Consider the following 9,960-nt stretch of genomic DNA (forward strand, 5'->3'; position numbering starts at 1 on the left):
ATCTTGGGAGCAAATCTTTACCCCTCACACTAATCTCTAGAGTATATAAACAACTCAAAAAGTTAAACACCAAAAAAAACAATAACCCAATCAATAAATGGGTCAAGGACCTGAACAGACACTTCTCAGAAGACGATATACAATCAATCAACAAATATATGAAAAAAATGTTCATCATCGCTAGCAATTAGAGAAATGCAAATCAAAACCACTCTAAGATATCATCTCACTCCAATCAGAATGACAGCTATTATGAATAGAAACAACAGTAAGTGTTGGCAAGGATGTGGGGGAAAAGGTGCACTCATACACTGCTGGTGGGACTACAAATTGGTACAGCCAATATGGAAAGCAGTATGGTGATTTCTTGGAATATTGGGAATGGAACCACCATTTGATCCAGCTGTCCCTCTCCTCAGTCTATACCCAAAGGACTTAAAAACAGCACACTACAGGGACACAGCCACATCAATGTTTATAGCACCACAATTCACAATAGCTAAATTGTGGAACCAGCCTAGATACCCTTCAATAGATGAATGGATAAAAAAAAAATGTAGCATATATACACAATGGAATATTACTCAGCAATAAAAGAGAATAAAATCATGGCATTTGCAGGTAAATGGATGAGGTTCGAGAAGATAATGCTAAGTGAAGTTAGCCAATCCCAAAAAAACAAATGTCGAATGTTTTCTGTGATATAAGGAGGCTGATTCATAGTGGGATAGGGAGAGGGAGCATAGGAGGAATAGACGAACTTTAGATAAGGCAGAGGGGTTAGAGGGAAAGGGAGGGGGCATGGGGTTAGAAATGATGGTGGAATGTGATGGTTATTATTATCCAAAGTACATGTGTGAAGACACAAATTGGTGTGAATATACTTTGTACACAACCAGAGATATGAAAAACTGTGCTCTATATGTGTAATAAGAATTGTAATGCATTCTGCTGACATATATAAACAAATAAAAAGTTGAACTCAAAAAAAAAAATAAGATACCTTAGTTTCCTATATCATTAGCCCAAAGTTGCAGGGTGGAGGGGAGAGAACACCTAATTGAAACAGGTGAACTTGAGGTGTGAGACAATACAGAGGGAAAAGCAACAGTAAATGCAGCCTCAGGGTAAGTGCTGAGCACAAGGTTCAGCTCTCAGGAGGTTCTGTTCCTAGAGATGTCAAAGGGAATAACTTTAAGCAAGCCACTTAGCATTCCTTTAAGTCAGTAAGATTGTTTTTGGTCCATTCATCTGTATAATGAGGACAAAATTCCATTTCTCTGGGAGGAAGATCAATACTGGAAGACTTCATGTATCAAAGTATCCCTGAGGCCACCAAAAGAAGCTAGACATTCTACAGAGTGATCTAACCCTGGGATCCTCACCAACTTAATGTCTAGCTTCAAATTAAAATATGCCACTTGTTAGTTAGTATTCCAAATAAAATCCCTTATGGAGGAGGTATGTACAGAGTTCAGATTCCTAATAATGCTGGTGGTTATAATGAACAGGATTTCCACTTCTTACTGTCTGCTTTGACTTTATAAGTCAGCCCCCGGGGCATGCACACAATTCCCCCCTCTCTCTGCCTTTGTTATTTTATCCAGCAATAAAGCCCCGCACCCAGGGCCACACAGGGGGCTGAGATGAACATCACAGGCCCAAACTTCATGGAAAATCGTCTTGCAGCAGCAGCATCTGGCTTCTTGGCTTCTTGGCATGTTCCCCCAGCTGTTACGCTGACAGCTCTGAAGTTGCTTTTTACTCTGTCATATGGTTCGGCTGCTAATGGGCTGTCTCTTCTTGCTTGTCCTCCTCTGGGTCATTTTTCCTTTCAAACTCCCATTGAGTTCCAAGAAAATTGCACACCATGACTGCTGCAGGAAAGGCCCCCTTCCCTAGTTGTCATGGCATTCAGAGGGCTGGGCATCCCAAATGGGGATAAACGGTCCCAGCGCTTGAAGGGGAAACATCTAATTATACTGCCTGGTACATTTATTCAATGAGAAGTAGGCTCATGAAGAGGCGATTAGGTAACTTGACAGGCACAGGTGGTAGACTAATATAAAGCATTATTTGTCTTTGTGTTTACACAAGACCGATCACCATAGTATCCAGGGCTTAAACAAGCACATACTTTTGACACAAAAGGCCACAACTAACTTCTCATAATTGGCAGTGCTGTTGGATTCCAAGTCCTTTCTGCTCTCAGTGCCAACATGAATGCCCAAATGTGAAAATGAGCACTTGTGTGTGGCTTCCCAGGCTCCTGGCTCTCATACCTGTAGTCTGTGGAGTCTCTGAAAGTGGACAAACTGATCAAGCAAGGGCTGGATGTCCAAGGGGAAGCCTGATTTCCTGAAACTCTATAAGTAGCTAAAGAAACCAGCCTCTTATACAATCCAACCCTTCTGGAGAGACCCAGGGTTCAAATAAGCCCACAATGACTTACAAATAATAAGAAGTCAGCGAGATGTGCACCTGACTTTCATGTACCCACAATCAGGACTACTACATACCGTTGGACAGGCTGAGCACTGCTCATCTGCATAGAGCACCATCTACACGGGTTACAAAGCAAATAGGGCCCCTGATGTTGTGAAAGACCACAGCCCTGCCTCCATAAAAAGATAACTAAGGAATTCAGGGATGTGTAATCTCAAATTTAAGTCTCCCAGAATGTAAGTGATTAGAAGGCTGTAAGAATATTTTTAGAATATATAAAACCTAAATCTGTGGAATAACTTTAAATGCCTTTCTGGAGTGATGGAAGACAGTGAATTTGATCCTAAAAGGTGGAATAGTTACTGAAAATTTTTAAAAAGTGAAGAAAAAGTGGCTGATGAAGAAGAGGGAGATGACAATGTGACATAAGTGCAGCAAAGTACAGCCTAAAACAAAACTTCATTATGAATAGAACATCACTTTCCTATGTTCATTATGAATACACAACCAGTGTAACTCCACATCATGTTTAACTCCATGTATGTATAATATGTCAAGATACACTTCACTGTCATGTATATCTAAAAAGAACAAATAAAAAAAGAATTGAAAAAAATTCTATTGACAAAGAAGTCAGAGTGTTTCTTCAGGAGAAATTCTAGAGGCATCTGAAGCATTGCTCATACTCCTGGAACCCAGGTTTCTCCTGACTCCCCCATTCTTCCGTCAGCCACCCTCTTCAACATAATGCATGCCTTCAAAAATACTGGAGTTCCCCAAGCCAGGCCAGAAGGAGGACCTAAACCTGAATGAGACAAGATCCCTAACTTCAGGAAGTCTGAGTCTAATGGAAAAGTTGAGACCAGTATATATCAACATATAGGCACCATGGGGTTACTGCCTATGACACACAAAATGCCTTAAAAAAGAGATGTCACTTCCAGTGGGGGTGAGGAGAAAAGAAACCAGAAGAAATGGCATTGAATGGCAGTTACAATATCGTCAAGTGGAGGTGCTGAAGAACAATCACCTATCAAACAAACAGCACCACAGGCATAAGGGCTCACAGGTAACCAAAGGCAAAGCGTGTCAGGAGCAGCTTTCTTAGAACAAAAGAACACAAGGCAGGCCCAACGGATATGACTATAACTTCATGCAGCCTAACACGGGAAAGCTGGACCGAAACATCCTTAAAGACCTTGAATGACAAACGTAAGAGGTTGAACTATCTTTTTGAGTCCACAGGAAGAAATCCATTGTTGTTATTCATATTCTATTAAACTTGTATCAGAAGTGGTGTAATCAGAGCTGGTCTTTAACAGGAGCTTTATCTAGCAGAGAAATTCTCTTTAGCTGAAGACAACGATGTCTGGACTCTTTCTGGTACACTGCACCCAGACGATGCACTGCAGAATTCTTCAGACTAGTAGCCACAGGACAAATTAGCAGGTGAGAGGCAGTGTAAGGCGACTGTAGACATGGCAAAGGGAATGGAAATTTTGGGTTGGACACTACCAGGGCCAGACAACATTTTGGATGAGGCAAGCAAGAAGTGAAGAAAAAATAAGTTGGGGTCTTATGCCTGGGGGAAGAGAAATGGGGATGCTAACTGGAGCAGGCAGAAGAGACACCATGTTTTAATTTCACACATTGAATTTGAGCCACTGGTGGAATATCCAAGCGCAGACTGCACTGGGAGCTGAGCTTGTGCTGCCACTTGAATGAGAGCTTTGGGGTCCTGCAGCCCTGGGGTAAACCCCTGGCTCTACCTCAAGCACATTCTCTTTCTGCTGTTTGGGACAAATTAGTAACCCAAGTCTCAGTTATCTCAGTGGGAACAACAACAAACCTAATATCCCCAGCACTGTTGTGAAGATTGAGAATGGATGCAGCACTGAGCCTCAAATACACTAAGCGTTCAGTAAATATTGTCTATTGTTATCTTTCCCAATAGCCTTCATTTCAATGGTACCACAGCTGTCCTCTGGCCCCTTTACCACTTGGGGTTTGGCAACCTTTTGAATGAGGCCTTGCTCTATTTCCTGGGGTTCTGGCCAGCCTGGTTCTTATCTGATCCACCCAACTTCTGAGCTCCTAACTCTTCTCTCTGACACATTTGAGCTTTGTTAAATGCCATGTCCCCCAAATTTGCCTTCTATCACAGATCCTAACCCAGAATTCATGACCCACAGCAGCCCACATCCTGATGGGGAGATCGTTTTGTATCTGGGGTCAAAATGAGGGGAAATGGGCCCAAGTCTCAGCCAAAAGGGTCTTACTTTGAGTCTTAGACAATATATTTCCTTACCATAAAAGCTGTAAAACATTGGGATAATGTTACAGTTTACTACCCCTTCTTTGTGCTCCCCTAGCTCTTTGTCCATCTCTTTATGACAGAATTTATCACATCATGTTATAGTAGGCTGTTGGGGTGGCTGCCTCCCCTGCCAGGTCCTGGGCTCCTCCAGGGCAGGGACCAAGCCTTTTCATCTGTTTCCCCAAGCCTACCTTAGGTGCTCAATAAATACTGAGAGAGAGTTAACAACAGCGTACATCTGTGTCATTCCTTGTGTTTTGCAAAGGCCGCTGAGGGAGACAGTGGAATCTGGCTCTAGAATGCTAAGCTATAATTTTTCTCTTGTTCAATGCACCTTGAGTAAGTATAGCCATCAAAATGGGAAGGAATAACAGGACCACATGCCAGTTTCAAAAAGCAGCAGCTCCCAGACTTTTAGGTTTCGCTCATCAGTTGTTTAAATAAGCACTTAATTGGGGTAGTCACGTGGAGTTACCAAATACTTATTTGGCCAATTAAATACATTTTTTTAAAAAAATCACCATCAAGGGCCACTCTCTGCATTTCACTAAAGGAAGAAGATTTTTAAACCCCCACCCTCTGAGAGAGAGTGGCATAGACATAATTCTGGAATAAAGGAAAACCTTTTAACTTGGTTAAAACTAGCACAACAGTCTGTCTTCCTCTCATGCCCCCAAGGGCAGCAGACTGGCTGGGGTGCCGGGACTCTTTTTTGGTATGCTGCACCCAGACAGTGTACGACAAAATTCTTGGGATTCTGAAATTATTCTATTAGGATTTTATTATGGTAAAATATGTGTAACATAAAATTTACCATTTTGACCTACTTTTTAAAGTGTAGAGCAGAGTGACATTAAATACATTCACACTGTCACGCAGCCATTACCACCAACCATCTGCAGACCTTTTCAATCTCCACCAACTGAAAAGCCTGCATCTACTTAACACTAATTCCCCTCTCTCTCCTTCCTCAGCCCCTGAAAACCTCTTTCTCTATGATTTTGACTACCTTAGGTACTTTATGCCAGTAGAATCATACAATATCTGTCCTTTTATGACTGCTTATTTCCCTTAGCATGAAGTCTTCAAGGATCATCCATGTTGTAGCAGGTGTCACTATCTCCTCCCTTTTTGAGGCTGCATGACATTCCATTGCATTTACATATCAGTTTGCGTATTCTTTTAACCATCCAAGCACATGCGGATTGTTTCCAACTTTTGGCCACTGTGTTCTATTAAACGTTTTAAATTTTCTCCCATGACAATAATCTTGATTGTATAACAGCAAATTCTGAATCACCTTGCTGGTGCCTTACAACTGAGCCTTGCTCAGGGATGCCCACGCTGCACCGCCTTCCTGTAGCATGTGTTCCACATGTGGCAGTCCCACAGTACTTCACATTGGTAGAGGAAAAATTCACCACTAGGCATATAGTAATACTGGTGTTCAGTGCTTAAAAGCACCTCTGCCACAATAGTCTATATTCTTTTTACAATGTGAAATTATGTATTGGGTGGCCTGCTTTTGCACATCACTTTCTGTACTCACTTGTTAGTATCAGTATAATAGCATATAACAGATAAAAATGGTTGAGTCCCACTTCCAACAGTCATTGAATGAGATGCCATGTGATGTAGATTTCAATGTCCTGCAAAGCTAATCTTACCTTCTAGTGCAGAAGACACCTTTTCATAATTAACTGTTACTTCATTCAAAGCAACATTTGAAAATTTGATTTTCAGCAAAGCTTAGCTTTTTGTTTATTTGTTTGTTTTGGTACTGGCGATTGAACTCAGGGGCACTTGGCCACTGAGCCACATCCCCAGCCCTATCTTGTATTTTATTTAGAGACAGGGTCTCACTGAGTTGCTTAGAGCCTCACCATTGCTGAGGCTGGCTTTGAACTCAGGATCCTCCTGGCTCAACCTCCAGAGCCACTGGGATTACAGAATTAAAGCTTACCTTTAATATGAGGTCTGATGTCTCTAAACTAACAAAGTCTTGAAGTTATTCACCTGTTTCATACAACTCACTTGCATATACAGAGATTCTCTGAATTAGCATCATCAAATTGAAAAATATAAATTAAGGGCTAGAGATTCAGTTTACTGGTAGAGCACTTGGCTAGCATGTGCAAGACCCTGGGTTCAATCCCAGCAAAATAAATAAATAAATAAATAAATAAATATTAATTCATTAATTAAATGTAGGCCTAGGTCCCAGATTTGTGTTTCTACTATTAATCAGTGATTTGGGCTTTAGCAAAACACACTATCTACCCTAGTTGATTAACACTGTTATTTTGAATAGTACTGGTTTTGTAAGCATAACGAATGTATATCCAACTACATATGCATATACAATATAATAATAGAAAGAATGTGAGTCGACAACAGTACACACACACACACACACACACACACACACACACACACACACACGGTGTCCTTTTAAAAGAGGTCGGTACATTTCTCAAAGTCTCAAGCTCTATCCCCGGAGTGCTTCTCCTCATGTAAGGAGCAGCGGGGCAGGTCAAACTAATTAAGTGTTCCTAAACAGAGCTCACCAAATCCCGCAGCTGCAGAATACCACCACCAAGAGCCGGCCAGCAGCTGAGAGTGGTGCACCAAGAGGAATGACCCTGGGGACAACCAGTTAAAAGCTCTGGTTTCACAGCCTCTGAGTAGCACTTTCCTTTCAAGCTGCGCCCTCTACTGCAACCACTGCGAAATGACACCTCTTCTCTTCTGGGGAAGCACTCTCTCCTCCCACACTTGGGCCCAGCAGGCACTCCCAGGAGATGGTTGGAGGCTGGCCTGGAGATCCGGTGCTAACAGGGTTTGACCTATTTATGCTGAGGTAAACACAACACCTGTCACCTCGGGAAAACCTAGCCTGGGAGTCAAGCACATCTGGAATCCACCTATAAACGCCGACATGAGATTAATGTTGGACAAGAAGGCAGGGGGAGGTATTCCTCCTCTGATTTCCACTTACTGACAACCCCCACTCAGCAGCAGTGCTCAGCTTCTGCACGTGGACACCCAACACATCCCACTGGGACCAGTATCCTTAGAGGGGCCAGAAACAAGCTTTAGAACGCCTTGAAATACATCCTTAGCTTTGCTTGATTCCCTGGCATATGATGGATTTTGTTGTTTAATTTGTGTGTTTTGTTTTCTATCTATACTCTCCAAGGGTGAACCAGAAGGGACAAAGTATGCATCTCAAAAATGCTCAGCTGCACCAAGTAACCAAGCTCACTCATACCACAACTCAGGCACATTTTGAAACTCCTATTTTCACCTCTTATTATTATGGCCACAATAATAATAAGTCTGAGTGTCTCAGAGTAGGAATAAGGGCCATAAATGAAATCCTAGAAACTCATAAATGCGTAGGAAATGTTCAAAGTTGCCATTTTACCCAGAAAGGTCACACTTCCAAGAGATAAAAGGCAGGAAGAAAAGCATGAGTGTCTTGCGTTGACACTCATGTAACGCAACCCACTGAGGCAGCCTACTTTGGATGGAAGGGCAAGTGCCCCCATACAAAATCTCCAGTTTGGTGAAAATGGTCTGTTTCCCTGGAACATGGAAATGAGCCTCACATGTCTAGAGCTCAGAATGCAGATGATCTCTAATCCAAGTTACACAATTCACAGGTTGCTCAATGGCACTAGGTACAGAAGGGGCAGCACTGTTGGGAACAAGAAAGACAGGAAGACAGCTTTACATCAAACTAAATGTCTTTCAGCTCATACTGAAGCCCAGTTTGGTAGGTTCCATATTTGCACACTGTACTACTTACATTGTGCCTCTGAGTCGAAATTCCCGTGGTGTGTGCCAGGGTTTAACAGGACCAGGCGATGGTATCAGAAACATCCTGGCCCTCCTCACTTTACCTCAGAAACCAACTTTGGTGACTGATGCTGCTTTCTCCGTCGCCTTATCAGCCTGTTCTCCCTTTCCGATTGTGGATCTGATCCCCTGCCCAACATTCCTGTGTTCAGACTGTCTGGCTGAAGGCATTTCCCTCCGCTGCTTAACAAAGAGATTCTCTGGATTTTGTTTGTTTGTTAGCCTGTTTGTTTCTGACACAAAGTTAAGTGTACCGTTTTCATGGGGCCGGGGTCCTGTGGTTGTTTCAGGGTCTTCCTCATTTTCTCAGGGTGCTAAACTTCCTGTATTTCAGGGTAAGTGTCTTGAAGTTAATGTGGCATCAGTTGAATCATAAAAACAATTCTGCTTCCCTAGAGGAAGCAGTCAAAAGAAAACTTTATTGTATGCCTTTACATTTGATAAGAGTGAACAGAAAACAGAAATCCTCCAAATGTTCTTATGCCATTTTTTATGTTCTTGCCCCATCTTCTACCCACCAAAAGTAATGCCATGTAGTCTCCCATTAGATCACTGTTACTAAAGTACTCTTTTCACTAACAATCATTAGAACATCACTCTTACCTCAATACCTGTGATTAAGCATAAGATAGTGATCCATTTTCCTATTGTAATGCTTTTCTGTTTCATTCTGTCCTTTTGGCCTTTACTCTTACATGTGGGATTTAAATACATCACCACATATTCCCAGGCACCCCCTCCCCAAAGCCAGCTTTCCTTTATCATCTCCCTCCAAGAAGTGGAACACTGTAACCCATAAACAGGACCAGTGAGGGCATATCAGAGCCAACCTTTTCCTTGGCTGCCTTTCAAAAAGTTGTTTAAAACAAGATATGCTCTTGAACTGGAAAAAGGCATTACACATGATAACCTTAGAAAGCAGCTACTTGCTTTGCCCAACTAATATTATTGCACAACACTGACTTCATGTGGAATGTTGTCTTCAATTACAGGCCAGGGGCATGCCAACAAAATGGTTAAGCTGAGGTGAAAGTAATTCTAAGGTGATGTGGCCACACTAAATATTAGGCTTCGTATGACTCTAACATAACATTGAATAAGTATGTGGTAACTCTGAAAGGGTAATGCAAAACACTTAATTCCATAAAACAACAAGTCATTCAGTTACTGTCCCTCAATCTCACAAACTGATTTCCAACAGTAGTTACTGCTCTGGGAATCATTTTCCTGGTCTTAATGAATGCATTGTCTAGAGTCATCGATACTATCTCTCCACTCACTGAACACAATGACCATGCGTGTAAGAGGGTAGCCTGTACCATTGAAACTTTTTTTTT

Source organism: Marmota marmota, unplaced genomic scaffold (genome assembly GCF_001458135.2).
Source record: "Marmota marmota marmota unplaced genomic scaffold, marMar, whole genome shotgun sequence".
In the NCBI taxonomy this organism is placed as follows: Eukaryota; Metazoa; Chordata; class Mammalia; order Rodentia; family Sciuridae; genus Marmota; species Marmota marmota.